General features: G+C 39.9%; 1 protein-coding gene across 1 annotated transcript in view; it reads left to right on the top strand.

Annotated features, from left to right (window-relative positions):
* LOC135710637 (delta(24)-sterol reductase-like) overlaps positions 1-18,679 on the top strand; it is a 210,114-nt gene that overhangs the window by 27,158 nt on the left and 164,277 nt on the right. The window lies entirely within an intron of this gene.

The raw sequence follows: 18,679 nt of genomic DNA, 5'->3' as shown, positions 1-18,679 counted from the left end.
TTTAACTACTTACCATAAAACTATTATTTTCAATTGTTTTCAGTGAAAAAAAATCACAGAAACACAAAACATTAGCCAAAAGGTCCCGTGATGAGCTCGGAGAAGCTTTAAAATCAGAGGAAACTGAAATCTTCCGTCGGATAACTAAATGGCGCAAGGCAAACGTGAGTTAGTATAATAAAAATTATTTGTTTGAAATAACTTTTTTTTGTGAATTCTACACAGGGATTCTTCCTGCTGGACGTGTAGGAGGAAGACTTGCAGGAGGATGACGTGCAGGAGGAGGACGCGCAGGAAGAGGACGTAGAGACTAAAGGCGGCGATGTATACGCTAGACCCTCCGATGAGCCCTCCGAGGCACCTTCGACAGACATCGGAGGACTCAAACCAAAAACGCCTTCACGCGGGAATATACAATCCACTGACGTCAGTGATGGTGTAAATTCTTCAGGAAAATAAATAATTTACCAGAGCCTGTATTGTTATTATTTTATTTATATTTTTAGCACATAACATATATGAACTTGATACGTAAACGTTATTGTGTGTACCATGACTTTCATTTGAATTAGACACATAATCTTTATGTTCTACCGAGAAATAAATGTTATAAACCTCACACATAAATTCTATTTACCAAAGCAAATGAAATTCATTTCTTATATGTCATTGAATTTATTGGTGGGAAACCAAATAATTTTTATGTTCTTCATACATATTTTTTATTTGTGAAGTCTAATTGCAAAAAACTATGTGGTTTCACACATAAAAGGTATATGGAAATTCACCTCGGTGTATATATTCATACACAGCAAAAAAAATGTACTATCGACCAATGTAATTCAAGCTGATGTATGAAATAATGATGTAATAGCAAAAAGCAGATACAATATTACATCAATGGATGTAATTTTGTTCGCAAAATCGATGTACATCGTACAACGCGAGGGGCAAGACATTGTAATATTTATATCTAATACTTTACACGCTAACACAAAAGTACCCTTTAAATGCGTTTTTTGTACTCATTTTTTGAATTTATTCTAAGTTGTCAAAAAATGGGTACTTTCAAAAATATAAAAGCGGGTACTTTTTATTCATTTGAAAAAATATATTTTAGCCCTAACAATGTGTTAAAAATATTCATTAGGGTTTTAATTATAAAAGTGACGCCATCTTCGCGTATCAGGTGGAAATTTTACGTGTTCGGGATTTACGTGACTTCTGCAGCTATGGAAAGAACGGCATTGCCTTCCTGGGTACAAACTGAAGCGGATTGTTTGGAGGTAAGGAATAGAAGTGGAATAATCAAGCAAATTAAGATTTTCTAAAAAAATGTGTCCCATTTCAGGATAGCGGGGATCTACGAAGAAGAAACTGCAATTAACAACCCGCATAAGCGCAAACCATAAATTGACCTTACCGATAATGGTTATAAATTGTTTATAATCCCTGCTAAACTTCAACTGAAATGGTTATGGAACTTTACATGAACGTTTAATGATAAAGTTTTAACCTTAAGTATTATAGTTTTTTGGAAGTGGACCTTACAAATAATGGGTTGTTAAGAACCATTACCATTCCAAATTCTTGTTTTCTCCATACATTTTCGGAAAGAAAACTTTACTAAAACCTTTTAACTTATGGTTTAAGAACATTAATGGTAATGGTTATGGTAACCAGTAAGGTCCATGAATGGTTTTGTAACATCGATCAACTTTATGTGGAATATATCGCGAATTGGTTGCCTGTAAATTACTGATTACCAATTCACGATATATTTCACGTAAAGTTGAGTGATAATACAAAACCATTAATGGACCTTACTGACTACCATAACCATAACCATTAATGTTCTCAAACCATAAGTAAAAACGTTCTAATATAGTTCTCTTTCCGAAAATGTATGGAGAAAACAAGAATTTGGAATGGTAATGGTTCTTAACAACCCATTATTTGTAAGGTCCGCTTCCAAAAAACCATAACACATAAGGTTAAAACTTTATCACACAAACGTTCATGTAAGGTTCCATAACCATTTCAGTTGAAGTTTAGCAGGGATTATAAACAATTTATAACCATTATCGGTAAGGTCATGTGATGGTTCGCGTTTATGCGGGAAGCGAATGGTTCCGGATCCTCAGTCGATGAACGGCATGCAAACGGCGAACTGGAAGACTCATACGGAAGAACCACTGTGACTCGATAGGTGAACACTTTTATCAACCAGATAACTTTTTTCCCCTGAATATTGCAATACGTCGGCTGATACTGAAGATGGTGCCCGGTTTTGAGATGTCGGCAGTGTTTCAAGCAGTATTCGATCACCTGATTCCGAGCCAATAAAGAATATAAAGCGTTTTAATGATTGATGTTTATTCATTTTTCCAAAAGGTACTACTTGGTTTTATATTTGATGGTAGAATGCACCTGACGCAAAATTTTAAATAAAATGAATACTTTTTACTCATGAACAAAAAAAGCATCAAGAATAAAAAAGACCCATTTTCTGAAGTATTCGTCAAATACTCATTAATGAGTAAAGTCGGTTATACTCATTTCATGAGTAAAGCCACTTTTCTCTAAAATGGGTAAAATTTTACTCATTAATGGGTACTTTCAAGTTAGCGTGTAGCTAATATTTTCTAATCCTTTCTAAATATCTTTGATTCTCGTCTAATCTTTTCAAACCCACCTAATATTTCTTATCCACTTTGTACTATCTTTTTTTTTCAGTGTGTGGTTTCTGCTGTCATGTCAGCCGTCATTAAAAAACATTCATAATAAGTCGGCAGCGCAGGTGCAGGAGAGTAACCGGAAAACAAATTCCTCCTTCCTGCTACAGTGTTTCGAACGAAGTGATGGCTTCGGATGTCCCGGTACTCAGTCGTATCAATCGTTTTCATCAGTTGAAACACCTCCCGCCAATCCGGTTGTACCTACTAGCCCCGATACGCCAACGGAGAAAGATCCGGCTCGCGTGCAAAATCTGTATCAGCAGTTTGCAAATGAACGCCATAAAGAGGAACAAGCGGGTAAAGCTGGAGAATCACCCGGGGCCAGCCTCGTTCGGGCAATACGGTTTACGTTTATTATTTTTTCGTTTCAGATTCACAGCAAAACTGTTGGAGGAATTGCACTGCAGGTTCTGCTGGCAAGACGACAACCGCAGATAAACCCAATCAACGATGCAGGATCTTCGGCGACGGGGTCAGCTTTAGGTCGGTCTCTAAGGAAGCATGTATTAAGTACGTCACGCGAAATTCAGGAAAAAAATATCCACCGTTTCGTCACGTTTTTTCTATACCTTATGCATTGCTTGTCATATTTTCACCGCAGAAAACCGCCAAGTAAGTATACTTTCCATTATTCCGTGGTATCAGGAATCAACATTTTTACTTGTTTTTAGTTTACCGATGGGGAATCCGATGACGGATCACTATGGGGATTCCGAACACATCCCGATGAGGGATCTGAACACGAATTCTGAAGAGGCATCCGAACATGGATACAGAGGTGGAATCCGTAGACAGGACCAGATGAATCGATGGGGGAAACAAAATAATATATCCAGATGGGGAATCCGAAGTGCATTTTATGAAAAATCCGAACATGGATCCCGATGGTATATACGACCAAGGATTCCGATAAGAATACGAATAGATCCCGATGGGGAATTCCAATATGGATCCCGATGGAGAATCCGAGTGCGGATCCCTATGGGGAATCCGAATACGGATCCCGATGGGGATTCCTTATACGGATCCCGATGGCAGGGCTGTTACAACAGGCGCGGATTTCGCGAATTTCGCGATTTGTCGCGGATTTGTACTTTCAGTCGCGAAAATCGCGGAAACATTAAAAAATGTCGTGAAAATCGCGAAGGGACTGATGTGCTGTCACAAAAATTGTGGAATTCATTGTAATCTTTCCGTCCCGGATTATTTTGCTGTCATCAATTTTGTTGTTCATTTGGCTCTCAATTTTTTACCGGTTCAAACCAAACACCCTGCAAATAATCAAGAAATGATCTCAATTCCATACGTCCGGATTTACACGGAAATTCCCTGGGGTCTGTCCAATGTGAGACATTTTCATGGTTTTTTTATTTTCAATATGAACATAACATTTTTCTTTTTAAAATCATACACGAATCGTATATATGCGAGTAATTGACATGTGTATCGGATATTCTAGGTTCTCTAAATCGTCCTGGAGTTCAGTTGATTTGTTCTACTCAAGGTTCTACTATATCAACCAAGACTGCAATAATCCCCCTTATTCTGCGAGTCACGTGACTCTCTGTCACCGGTGAGGTGACAATTGTCACCTCGTGTGAGGTGACTCTCCATGTAAATCAAATGGAGAGTCACCTCACACGAGGTGACTATTGTCACCTCACCGGTGAGAGAGAGTCACGTGACTCGCAGAATAGGGGGGAATGTATGTAGTATCGAAATAAGTCCAAACAGATTCAAAGTGTCTATGTGGATCGTGCCCGACCTATTTTCGTGCAAGTCAAATGTTCTAGGATTAGCATATCGATATTTCGATATTATCCCAGTCTTTGTTGATCTAGTAAAACATCTAGAACTGTAGGACGATTTGGAGAACCTAGATCATCTGGTATACGTGGAAATAAATCATTATCCATATAGACACTATGAATCTGTTTGGACATATTTCGATACTACAGACTTTATTCCAGTGGTGGTTGATCTAGTAGAATAAATCATCTGAACTCCAGAATGATTTAGAGATCTTAAAACATCTGGTATACATAACAATAGTTCTTTCATGATCCACATAGACACTGTGCATCTGCCGGGAAATATTTCGATACTAAAGATATTGTCCCAATCTCGGTTGATCTAGTAGATCAAATTATTTGAACTCCAGGACGATTTGAAGAACCTACACGCTATTTTGAGGCTACTCATTTTTGAGTCGAAAATCACTCAGTCCAGCCAGAAGGGAAGTTACTCAAAAATGGGTAAACAAGCCTTTACTCAAATTTGAGTAAACGTGCCTATGGAGGAAACTGGGTAACGGTTACTCAGATGATGACATTTGTCAACTGAGTAAACCTAACCCATTTCTATAGAAACGAGGGAATGCCACATGATTGCTTTATATTTAAATTATTTCATCCAGGAATAATAAAAAAAGACAATATGCAAATTATAATTTTGTATTTATTGTTACCAAATCATTTCGATAACGGAATTGTAACCTGTCAATCGGTTTTAACAGTAGTAAAAACAAAAAATAGATAAACTTGCTTCAGCCTGGATGGCTTCCATAAAATTTGAACAAACCTCGATCACACACTTTCGGGAACTGTTTGTTAGAGTTTATCACCGACTAGCTATTTCTTAAAACTGGTGTTTGATTCACTGCGCAAAATTCGCCTTGTCACAACTTCAAAGTGCGCCATTCTGAACTTAGGAAAAAAATGATATCATAATCATTTACCCAGAATCTGGGTAGACTCCACTCATCGGAGCAAAACCAGTTTACTGATTTTTTGACAACTCTATACAGCATGCAAAAATGAGTGTGATCTACCCAGTCACTGAGTAGCTCCAAAATAGCGTGTACAACATCTGGATTACTCGGAAATAGATCATGCATGATCCACATAGACACTTTGAATCTGATTGGACATTTTTCGATACTACAGACATTATTGCAGTCTTGGTTGATCTAGTAGACAAATCAACTGATGTCCTCGACGATTTACAAAGTGACATATACGATTCGGTCATGATTTGACAACGAATAGGTTTATAGTAGATCCCTCCCCATGTACATGGAGTTTGACGGTACTGAAGCAAAGGGTTATGTTTAATTTTTTTTATATTTGCAACGATGATGATTTACCATAGTGACACATATCACCTTCTTAATGCTTCAGTATACCTCAAACGATTAATTCTTGGTTGTTAATAGAACTTCCTTGATGCAATCGGCTGCTTCATGCAGACTCATGCGGATTCAGGTACGGAATTACAGGCTGCTATTCTGAGCAACTTATCTTCATAAAATTAAAAATTACATTTAGGTATTAATTAGCAAATATGAATAGTAGTTAACTTTAACATAATTTTGATAAAACAATCATTTCATCCAGTTCACTTTAAAACAAACAAGTATGAAAGGAGATTGTAATAAAGCGTAATAAGCGCAATATTAAACGACATTAAATTTGAATCTGATACGGTAGGCCATATAACAGAGTCGATAGCCATTGCAAATCAACCATCTCTACCTGCTTATTTTCCTAACTTTCACTATTATTACTCTATTTTTCACTATTATTACTCTATTACTCTATTATTCTTACTCTGACTATTCCCTATGTTCAACAGCTTTCCTTACTACCCGGTATCGTAAACAGGATTCATTTGACCCCTGTGGTTATTATTCTGTGATGCCAAATCTATACCTCTACCCTGGAGCAGTATGGACAGCGATTTTTCGCTGGTGACTTGGCCCTATGACCCCCTTCTGTGCTTGAAAATGAAAATGAAAATGAAAATGAATAGGTTCATAGTAGATATAAAACAAAATAATGAAAATGTCTCACCATTGGACAGACACCAAGGAATATCCGTGTAAATACAGAACGCGACGTGAACATTAAGGGTGTCTTATGAATCTCTGGTAATTTCTCAATTATGTGCAGGATGTTTGGTTTGAATCGGTCAAAATTTGAGAAAACTACAGCCAAATTAACTACAACATTTAGAACAGCATAATACGTCAGAGACGCAAAGGTTAACTTTCAAGAAAATTTGCATTTCAAATTAAATTGCATTAATTTTTTTTAAATAATGTTTCATCAAATCTAGGCCGGTATTATTCAATAGAATCTTATATTTTATTATGTTTACTAATTACTCAGAATTTATACTATACATAAATAACTGAAGATGATACATTGTTATTTTTTTTTCAAATGCTACAAATGGTTCTATAACATTCCCCAGAAAACCATTCCCATGAAAACCATTTCCCAGAAAACCATTCCCCAGAATCTCATTCCCCAGAAAGCACCATTCCCCATAAAAGCATTCCCCAGAATGAACCATTCCCCAGAAAACCATGTATTAGTGTTCCGACGAGTGGATCCATCTAACGACCCCTCGTACAATTTGGATGTTGTGGAAGATGAATTGGGAGACCATGGATCGTTTTGGTGAAATGTCAGAGAGATAAGAAATAATGATTTGTCATTGTATAGTGTTTTGAAGCAGAAGTAAAAAGTGAATTAAAATTTATATTTTCTCTTAATTAGTTAGTAACAATTAGATTTAATTACAGGTATTTGCTTAACATAATGATGAATTTGAATTTTGCTATTGAAGTTGTGAATTAATACTAAGTACGAGACAGATTGTAAGTAGATATGATGAAACCAAAATAACCTAAAACTAACTAAATAATAAACATTGCAGCTTTGAGCTATCGCACTACAAAAAAAGGACGATTTGCTTCGAAGAGCTCGGAAAAGAAAGTTATCGCAACATTCTCAAAGAATCTTTATCATAATGCAAAGATCATTCGTCCGCCAGACCCGATCTAGAGCCAAGGCCACCCAGGAAGCGCCGGGAACTGGTGCTTGTGCGATTACTGATGATCCGGACATGACAGCGGACGATAGTTTTGTGCCTTCGGTGATCGATCTCGAGCATGGAAATGAATGCGAGTGTGCGGAATGTGATCGACCCAATAATGCCGAGCTGTATATGGTCCAATGCGGAGGCTGTAAGCGTTGGTACCATCTCTCGTGCGCTAATGTCGATCCAGTTACGGTACGTTCGAAGGACTTTTCCTGTGCGCAGTGTTCAACTGTGGTACCCCCTCCGTCTGCTAGTTCTGTTGCTGGACGGTCCAGTGTCTCTAGTTCACGGCGAGCTCAGATAGCCCGTGATCTAGAACGATTGGAGGAAGAAAGGCTTCTACAGGAGAAAGTGGAGGAGGAACGGTTACGGCTGGTCGATAAAGCGATGAAGAACGTTGGAAAGTGGTGAAAGTGAAGGAATCGTGACCGAGACCAAGAACTCCGTTCAGGAACTAGCCCCAACACCCGTTGGAACGTCAACTCCGCTGATGAATAGCGGAATCAACGAGGAAGTAGTGGATATCGATGGGGACGAAATCTCCATCTCTCCTACAGCCGATAGCATTACCATCGGGGAAAATCCACGAAGCGAGTCAGATTCAGCAAGCAATCAACATCGGAGTCCGTCAAACCATTTGATTTCGCCAAAGCTACAGTTGGTGAACATTCAGCCGTACACTCGCCTACTGGAAGATTCTGGGCTTGCACCGTTGAAGATCGCAACGAATCCGATGTCATCAAAAACTGGCACGATCCCGAAGATCGTACCAAAGCAAATGATGAACACCTCTCCATACGAAGTTTGGCATCGTGAAACCAACCAGTTAAGGAAGCAGCAAAGTCTTGAACTTCAACATCAGCATAACGATGAACTGAAACGACATGAGCAACGTGAGCGTGAGTTGGAAGATCACCTCAGACGCGTGGAAGAACAGCGCGATAAGGACCGGCAGCGGCTGCGTGAAATGGAAGACGGCTTGCGGAGGCAGCATGATCTGGAAACCAAACATCGAGAGGAGAATGATTTGAGGCGCAAACGAGAGATGGAACTAGTCAACAAGTTGAAGCTCTTGGAACAACGGCATACGCAAGAACGGGACCAATTGCTCAAGGTTGAAGACGCTTTGCAGAAGCAGCTTGAAATGAGTCATGAGCAGTATCAGACTCTGGTGGCAGTAAGGCAGCATGAGCTAGCGGACCGAGACGAAGACCGACGAAGATTTCGATCGTTGGAGCAACAAATGGCCGAGCAGCGAGAATTACTTCGCCAACGAGAGCAGAGTCATCCATTTCAAGCAACCGGGTCGCAACGGGTGGCACCATCGGCTCAGCCAATGCAACGCGTGAGTACGGACCGTACCCCTGATTTGGAGCGTAGTGGAATAAATAACTCCTCCAACATTGCGACACCCTGTCCCAGTGTCGCTAATTCGTTAGACAGATTAGGAACGCCTCGTACATTTATTGTACCCCCAGAATTAGGGCCTTCTTATGTAGGGCCACAAGGTCAACCACAGCTCAATCCGTTAGGGCCTTCTTATGTAGGGCCACAAGGTCAACCACAGCTCAATCCGTTAGGGCCTTCTTATGTAGGGCCACAAGTTCAACCACAGCTCAATCCGTTAGGGCCACCTTATGTAGGACCACAGGGTCATCCACAGTTCAATCCGTATCACCCTCCGGAGTTGAATCCTTGTCAACATAATCAGTTTCCACCGGTACAATATGGTCCAACACATCACCAGCTAGCTGCCAGGCATGTCATCCCAAAAGAGCTTCCAATTTTCTCTGGGGATCCAATCGACTGGCCACTCTTCATAAGTAGCTACAAGCACTCTACTGAAACTTGTGGCTACTCGGACTCGGAAAATCTTCTGCGCTTGCAACGTTCCCTAAAAGGGGTTGCAAAAGAGTCGGTCAGTAGTTTCCTTCTTCATCCGTCGACCGTGCCACAAATTCTAACCACTCTGCAGACCTTGTTTGGGAGGCCTGAACAGATCGTGCATAACATGGTTGCCAAAGTGCGTGCGACGCCAGCGCCAAAGGCGGAAAGACTGGAAACGCTAGTCCAGTTTGGGTTAGTTGTCCAAAATTTATGTGGGCATCTGAGGGCTGTCGGAATGGAGAACCATCTTTCCAACCCTATTCTTCTCCAGGAGCTCGTCGATAAGCTTCCAGCAACCATCAAATTCAGCTGGGCGCTCTTCCAAGAGAATCTACCGGTTGTCGATTTGAGCGCTTTTGGGGAGTACATGGAAAAGGTGACATCTGCTACCAGTGGTGTTACAAACCTGTGTTTCTCAGCGAGAATCCCGAAGGAGGAGAAGCCGAGAGCGAAGGAAAGGGCATTCGTAAATACGCACGCTGCGTGTGACCGGAGGAGTACGGTATCGTCCAGTAAACAAAAGAGTGACCGTCGAGAGATGCCAACGGACGGTAAAAGCAAGGAAAGTGAAGGTGAAAAACGCTGCCCGATGTGCAAGGCGATGGATCACGTTGTAGCGAATTGTTCATCATTCAAGAAGCTATCGTTGGATGAACGTTGGAAAGTGGTGAAAGTGAACAAGCTGTGTCGTAGATGTCTCATTTCGCATACTCGCTGGCCATGTGAAGGTGAGGTTTGCGGCGTCAACGGTTGCGAAAAGCGCCATCATCAGCTACTACATTACGAGCCCGCTGCAGGACAATCCACGGTTACCACCAACGCTACTGTCACCATCCATCGTCAGCCCGTTTCGTCGACGTTGTTCAAGATACTTCCGGTGACGTTATACGGGGAGAATGGATCCATTGATACCTACGCGTTTCTGGACGATGGATCATCGGTTACCCTAGTAGAAAAATCGATAGCGGAAGAACTCGGAGCTGATGGAAAAATGCAATCCTTGTGCATTCAGTGGACAAGCGGGATCAACAAAAAGATTCCCACTAAACAACTGGGAAAGCTGGGAATATCAGAACCCGGCGGTAAGAAGCGATTTGATGTATCGGAGGTCTACACCGTCGAGAACTTAGGGCTACCGGAGCAATCGTTGGACTTTGAAAGCATGGCGAAGCAGTACAAGCATTTCCGAAACCTATCAGTCAAGAGTTTCCAAAGGGCCGTTCCTGGTGTGCTGATTGGGTTAAACAACACTCATCTAATGAATACGTTGAAACTGCGGGAAGGAGAAGAACAAGAGCCAGTCGCTGCGAAAACTCGTATCGGATGGGTAGTCTGCGGCGGTCTACGAGGGGGAGCTCATCAATTTCAACACCGGCAGATGCACATATGCGTGGAGCCAGCGGAACTCGATCTGCATGACTACGTACGGGAATTCTTCTCTGTGGAAAGTCTAGGGGTCTCTGTGGCGCCGAATTTGGAAGGAAGTGAAGATCAGCGAGCTCGTCGAATCCTCGAAAAAACGACCGTGAGAACATCGAATGGGAAGTACGAGACTGGACTACTGTGGAAACAAGACATCATCGAATTCCCGAATAGCAGACCGATGGCCGAGCGCCGTCTGAAATGTCTCGAAAAGCGTCTTGAGAAGGATCCACAACTCTACGAAAGCGTACGGCACCAAATAGCGGATTATCAGGCGAAAGGCTACATCCACGCGGTAACGGAAGAAGAAATGTCAGAGTTCGACCCACACCGCACTTGGTACCTTCCTCTCGGAGTGGTTTTGAACCCTAACAAACCGGGAAAGGTAAGAGTGATATGGGACGCAGCGGCAAAGGTAAACGGAGTTTCGCTGAACACGATGTTGCTGAAAGGTCCTGATTTGTTGACACCACAGCTGTATGTTACGTTCAAGTTCCGTGAACGGGAGGTGGCATTCTCTGGTGACATCCAAGAAATGTTCCTGCAGCTCGGGATTCGGAGAGAGGATCGGAGTGCGCTGCTCTTCGTGTTTCGCAACTCACCGTCCCAGTCTATGATTACTATGGTATCGGACGTTGCGATCTTCGGAGCGACTTGTTCTCCAGCCCAATCGCAGTATGTCAAGAACCTAAATGCAGCGGAGAACGAGAGGGAACATCCAAGAGCGGCGGCAGCAATCAAGAACAGACACTACGTTGACGATTACTTGGACAGCGTAAACACGGAGGAAGAAGCAATCGAGCTAGCTCTGGATGTGGCGGAAGTCCACCGGAAGGCAGGTTTCCACATTCGTAACTGGGTGTCAAATAGTCCCAAGGTGCTAGAGGCTATAGGAGAGGTTAACCCAGCTACAGTCAAGAATCTCGCGATGAATAATCAGAGTGGATTTGAGCGGCTAGTCGGGATATCTTGGCTGCCGGGCGAAGATGTGTTCTGCTTTTCACTTAGCCTACAAGGAGATCTTGAAAAAAAAAGATTTACTATTTTTGTTTATTATAGTCACTCCTGGAATCTTCTTTCGTGTATATAAAAAGAAGAAGAAAACTTCTTAATGGGTCAAGGGGTTTTAGGAGACCTTAATGAATCAATGGGTTTTCCCTTCTTTGAAAATATAACAAAAGGAAATAATTAATTCTTTGGATATACGATAAAGAAGGGAATATTCCCTTCTTTAAATATATAAAAGAAAACATCATTAATTCGCTAATTATATGATAAAGGAGGGAATATTCCCTTCTTTGAAAATATATGAAAAGGAAATAATTAATTTTTTGGATAAACGATAAAGAAGGGAATATTCCCTTCTTTGAATATATAAAAGAGAAAATAATAAATTCTTTGGATGTATGATAAAAAAGGGAATATTCCCTTCTTTTAATATATAAGGAAAATATATAATCAATAGCTTTTCGCAAGGGATTCGAGGTAATGACCATTTGGGATAATAACGAGTGGAATAATGTTAAAAATTAGTAATCGATAGTTCAACTTTCCATGCACCGATTTTTTAATCCATCACGAGAAATTCTTCAACTCAGATCGAACAATTCTTCGATAAGGATTGGAATTGGATTGCATAATAGACCCTTTGACTTATCAAATGATGCTCGAAAACTTGAAGGTTGTCATTTTATAAAGAGCTAAAAATGGTTTGGAAATGATAAATACATAGTTCCATAAAAGTAAACATAATGTATTATCAATAGTAAAAAAAAAGAAAAGTGAAAATTACTAATTTCATCATCTTTTCTGGGGAATGGTAAATTCTTGGGAATGCTTTTCTGGGGAATGGTACATTCTGGGGAATGTTTTTCTGGGGAATGGTTTTCTAGGGAATGGATTTCTGGGGAATGTTATAGAACCGTTACAAACGATACTCCTTTAGCTCAGTCGGTAAAGGCGCAGCTACAAAGCAAGTCTATGCTGGAGGCGACTGAGTTCGTTTTTCCGTCCGGACTATTAATTTTTCAGATTGGTAAATTTCTCTACTTCTTTGGGCATAGGATGGTACAGGCATAGAAAGCTCTCAATTAAAATGTGAAAGTACTTCAAAGAACACTAAGTTGAGAGCAGGCAAAAATCTTATATGCTATAAGCAATAACCTTGAAATGCCATGTAGTAGTATATAAATGGTATTTTTAGGCAATGAATACAGTTTTTTTTTGTCGCGGATTAGTATTTGAAGTCGCGGATTTCTTTTGAGAAATCGCGGATTTCGCGGATCAAATTTAGAAAATCTTCCCCCTTATTCTGCGAGTCACGTGACTCTCTCTCACCGGTGAGGTGACAATTGTCACCTCGTGTGAGGTGACTCTCCATGTCAATCAAATGGAGAGTCACCTCACACGAGGTGACTATTGTCACATCACCGGTGAGAGAGAGTCACGTGACTCGCAGAATAGGGGGGCTTGTAACAGCCCTGCGATGGAGATTCCGTAGACGGATCCCGATGTGCTTTCCGTAGACGGATCCCGATGTGGTTTCCGTAGACGGAATCCGATGATGGATTCCAATGGGGAATCCGAAGCCGGTCCCAATGGAGAATCTCAAGCCGGATCCCGATAGAGTCCGAAGCCAGATTCCGATACCGTGTGTGATGCTGGATCCCGATAGTCAAAAGCCAGATCCCGATATGGAGTCCAAAGCTGGATCCCAATAGGGAGTTCTTCGAAACTTCTTGGGAAGTTCTTGGAACTTCTTTGGAAGCTCCAATGAAAAAATAACATACCCGAACGATAACCTAAATGATACAATCACAGTAATTACCCGATTTTGTCAGCCGCAATAGACTTTTTTCTTTCAATAATTTCACATAACCTAATTCTAAATCTTTCTCATTCATCTTCAAGGTGCATGCTTAAGGTATACTCTGATGCAAAAAGACAAATGGAAAACGGCATGGGTTTCTTCGAACATAAGAAAATATTTTCAAAAAGGTGGCTTGCAAAATCGGGTCATTACTGTATTCCACAAATGATTTGGATAATACCCTGAACACGTCATTCCAAGAAGTTCACAAGAAGTCCCAAGATCTCCCTAATAAAATTTGTATTGTAAATAAATAACAAATTTTATTAGAGAGATCTTGGAACTTCTTGGGAAGTTCATGGGGAGTTCTTGTGAACTTCTTGGGAAACTAATTGGTAGTTTTCGAAAACTTCTTGGGGAAGGTTCATTAATTATGTCACGCAAATTTGGCCCATTTTCAACCCCCCTTCACCCCTTAGTCTCATTTTTTGTATGGACCTTAATTTGTTTTTGTATGACTCGTCACAGTTTCCAAAACTCCCCCTCCCCCCTAAAAGTGTGACATAATTAATTGACGATCCCTTGGGAGTTCTAGGCAACTTCTTGGATGTTTTGAATGTTCTGTCAAGAAATTCGGACATCTTTCAAGAACTCAACTTTAACCTAACTTAAACTAAACTTTAACTTAATATTAATATAAATTTAACTTAACTTAACGGAGCCAAAAATCAGTAATGTTTGAATTTACATTTTATACAGCAGTAAATCTAAGTTAGATTGGGTACCAATTACTCGTGGCGGGCTCGAGGCTAATAGGTAACAATTTCAATTGGAAGGATCTAGGTAGGAAACTGGTTTCTGAAGCCTCCTTCAGATACTCTTCTCGGACGGTTGACCAAATGTTGACTGGGCAAGGGCAAGTAGCACAGAAATAGGAGGATAATAATACTGGGACACAATGGCTGGAAGATGTGTGGAAAGGAGGGGATGGTCACATCAAACTCTTACATCAGACAAACAAAGGAATTCGTAGACCGCCTGGATGTAGGGAAGATCATAGGTTCCCAATACATCTCTTACTTCACGTATTTTCCATCAAGGTGTATCTTCGGATTCCCCATCGGGACCCACCATAAGATTTTCCCCATCGGGAGCCTTCTTTGGACTCTGCATCGGAATCCGTGTGCGGGATCGATCATCGGATTTTCCATCGGGATCACTCGATTTTCCCATCTGGAGATTTTTTCGGTTTCGTCGGGATCTATCGTAGAATTCATTTTCGGATGCCCCCGCAGGTGTCTGTGTTCGAATTCCTCCTCTGTATCCATAAACTGGAAACAAATAAAAATTGGTACTTGATGTTTTCCTTCGAGAATCTCGGTGCTATCAACTTCTATCTGCTAGGCACGCAGATACACCGGCATCGGAACATCGATGAGTTCTTCTCGTTGCAGAAAGTTGAAATGTCTTGAATATTCCTGTCCAGCTTACTCGCCTGTGCTGATCGCCGACGAACAAGAAAAAAAATGAGCCGAGTTGATATTATCAACATTCGGCCACCATCTTCTTCTACGATGACAAGAAACAAACACTGAATTAAAAACTCATCAGTTTCTTGACAGCGAGAAAATATATAGCGAAATATCGCTAATATTTTGAAACCCGCCAAATCTTTCAAATATATTAAATATATATTACAATGTCTTGCCCCTTGGTACAACGTTATATTACACAACCGATGGATTGACCTGGTTGCAGCAGTTTGGATGTAATATTCAACAACTTTTTTTTCTGTGTAGTCTGGCGGATAGAATTATGATCTACACGAAACGAAAATCAATTATTTAATTCATGTGTTTCACTTATACATTTTTGCCAAAGCATCAGCCTTATACATTCCATAAGACAAACCACATAGGTCCTACACACAAAGAACAAAAATTGTTCAAATAAAAATATTGTATTTTCAAATTGAAAGTTTCTCAAAACTCGCAGTTTCAACTATGAAAATATATAAATCGAAATTTATGTTTTTGATTTGAAAGTGCTTCTTTCAATTTTGACGTGTAATTTTAAAAGTGCATTTTTTTAAATGAAAAGTTATTCAACTGTCAAAAATACCGACATTTTTCATAGAGCTTTTTGACGTTTAATCGGCGCATACTACTGCACCGTTTAAATCGAACGAGTGCGAGCAAGAGGAAAATAGATTAGTGGGAAAACAAACCGTGCATTCATCCATGTGTGCTAGATAGAGAAAGACGATTAAACGTCAAAAAGGTCTATGGCAGCACTGAACCTTCATTTACCGCCTTTTTTACATTTTTAATAGTGCGTTTCAGAATGAGAGATCAGTTTGTTCAATTCCGCCGGAAAAGTAGTGGAATCAATCCGGATCAAGTGCGAAAACGTGAGCATCGATTGGTAATGTTATTCTGATTGTGCGACCCTTTTTTATTGAGGACAATGACTAGGATAATGATGAAAAACGGAGAGAAATAGTGACGTTTCATGAAGATTTCGTTCTCTGGCGTGGGTGGAACCTACGTTTCATAAATACTTTTAAATAGCTTCCAGTAAATGATTCTCTTAACCCGGTCGTGGTGTTGACCTATATATATATGATTATATTCAGGTGATTCGTTAGGAATTTAAGGGAGTAAATTTTCCCCATATGAATGCAAAGTACATACATATCGTCTTTTTCTCCACTAACAGCTCCTCTTCCACTCAATCAAGAAGCTATCGATTATTGCCATGGGTCTGAGCGAGAAGCAAAGCCGCATTTAACTGATCCTGAGCCTGATCCGAACATACGTGGGGCAAAGACAGTCCAATGAAGTTGTCGGCTATGACAAAAAGGCAAACCCTGAGATGGATTTAAGCAAGATGCAAGTGGGACTGTAAGTTAATGTTAATTTAATTAATGAAAATTAGGTGGCTTGTAACCTTTTCGTTTCCGGTTTTATGTAGGCAAAATCCACAGCGGAGATTGAAGATGATGACTGATTCGCACCGTAATTCGATTGCCTAGGATGTTGCTTTCCCTGTTCGGAGAGGAGAGCTATCGAATAATCTGTTCGCATCAGAACACGGAACCATCATGTTGTAATCGCTTTTGACCATAAAATACTACCTCCGGACATTGATGGAAGACCCCGATTCAGGGGAGCAACGGTGAACGAGAAACTGAATGGTGAACCCTTCCCAAAGCGGGTACGAACGATTTCTGTACCAGCGAATACAACGTGCATTGCCGTTGGAATCCACCAGGCTGCCAGTACCTGGTCCACGTTCGAACCGATGGACCCCCGTCCAAAATTGATCGTTCGATCCCCAAGGTAAAGATCGAGAAGGAAGACAGCCACGATGTCAACATCATCGCTATTAGCCTCGAAAACGACTAATAATTATAATTTATTATATGTTTTGGAAACAAAAGAAATATATGTGTGACCTTTCAATCAAATTATAAAAACTTTAAATGTAATATTTACTTTAATTTAAAATAAAAAAAATAAGTTATTATGTTGAAAATGCTTGGTTTTAAATTGAAAATATTTTTTTTCAGCTTAAAATGGCACATGTTATTTTAACTATGCAGAATTTTCTCGTAAAATCTATGTTTTGAATTAAACATAATCCACTTTTAATTTCTGCACTACCAAACTTTTTATTTGACAGTAATACAATTCTTTTTAAAAGCTTAAACTTTTAAAAGAAAGTAGCAGGAAACTTTTGAATTGACAGTTGGATTACTTTCATTTTGAAAGCCAAGCGCTTTCTACCTCGCTTTCTACCAAAAAGAACCAATGCAAACTTTTAATTCGACGAATGTTTTTTTAAAATTTTATTAGCGATTATTTTTTGTGTGTATTAGAATGCATAAAAGGTATGTGTGACCGCTTATACATTTCATTTGACACATGATCTTTATTAACTTTTTGCAAGGCGTCTGCTTATTAGTTGACTTATACATTTTATGAATAATCAGCAATGGAAATTTGCCAAAAGGTATAAGGAGATTTCTATCCGTGTATCAAAAAGTGGAACCAATTCAATATTATATTTTAGACCAACAAATGAAAAGGTACTATCAACATTTATAAACAAATCTCGCCTAACTTTTCAAAAGGTCCTATCTAACATTTCACTCTTTTCGAGAAAAACGAGGTTGAAGATTGACAAAATCTTTTTTGATACTATTTTAAACCAGTCAACTTTTGACATTTTTAAGACCTTTAATAGTAAAATCAGTACTAACATTTGAAAACGGCGCAAAAGCCATTTGTAAACAAATGGTTTGTGGGCCCTTTACTCGCTACTCGAAGTACACCCACGCAACACAACAGCTACATCGGGTAGGGGAAATCTTCCCCTTCCTGACGATGCTGTTGGTTTGCGTGGGTGTACTTCGAGTAGCGAGTAAAGGGCCCACAAACCATTTGTTTACAAATGGATTTTGCGCCGTTTTCAAATGTTAGTACTGAAATGTGATAGTAAAATTGAAATTGAAATCATAATCTACCCGTTTCATACATTTTTTTCTATGAAAACGTGAAAAATGTTACATAGGACATTTTGCTCTTGTCACACACTTAATCTAGCTCGGTAAAATCTCCAACAGCCGATTACTTCGGCATTCACTTTTGCTGATATCTCTGCAAAATATCTGTTTGTTAGCTGATATCTCAGCAAAATGTTATTTGTTAGCTGAGTCTCGGCAATTGTTTTACTGAATCTCAGCAAAATAAATTGCAGAATTACTCGGCTGTTGGAATCTCGGCGAAAAAATTTAAGTGTGCAGGTGTACATTGGACATGTTATATAGGACGTTTTGTTATAATCACAGTTACATAGGTCATTTATGTTTTCAACACTATTTGTTTGTTTTTAAGCATTATGAGTGCATAATTTAAGTTCTACGAGTAGAGCT

The sequence above is a fragment of the Ochlerotatus camptorhynchus genome, unplaced genomic scaffold (genome assembly GCF_037179485.1).
Source record: "Ochlerotatus camptorhynchus isolate MF236.1 unplaced genomic scaffold, CSIRO-AGI_Acam_v1.1 ptg000394l, whole genome shotgun sequence".
In the NCBI taxonomy this organism is placed as follows: Eukaryota; Metazoa; Arthropoda; class Insecta; order Diptera; family Culicidae; genus Ochlerotatus; species Ochlerotatus camptorhynchus.
This window is presented reverse-complemented; position numbering and strand designations above follow the sequence as displayed.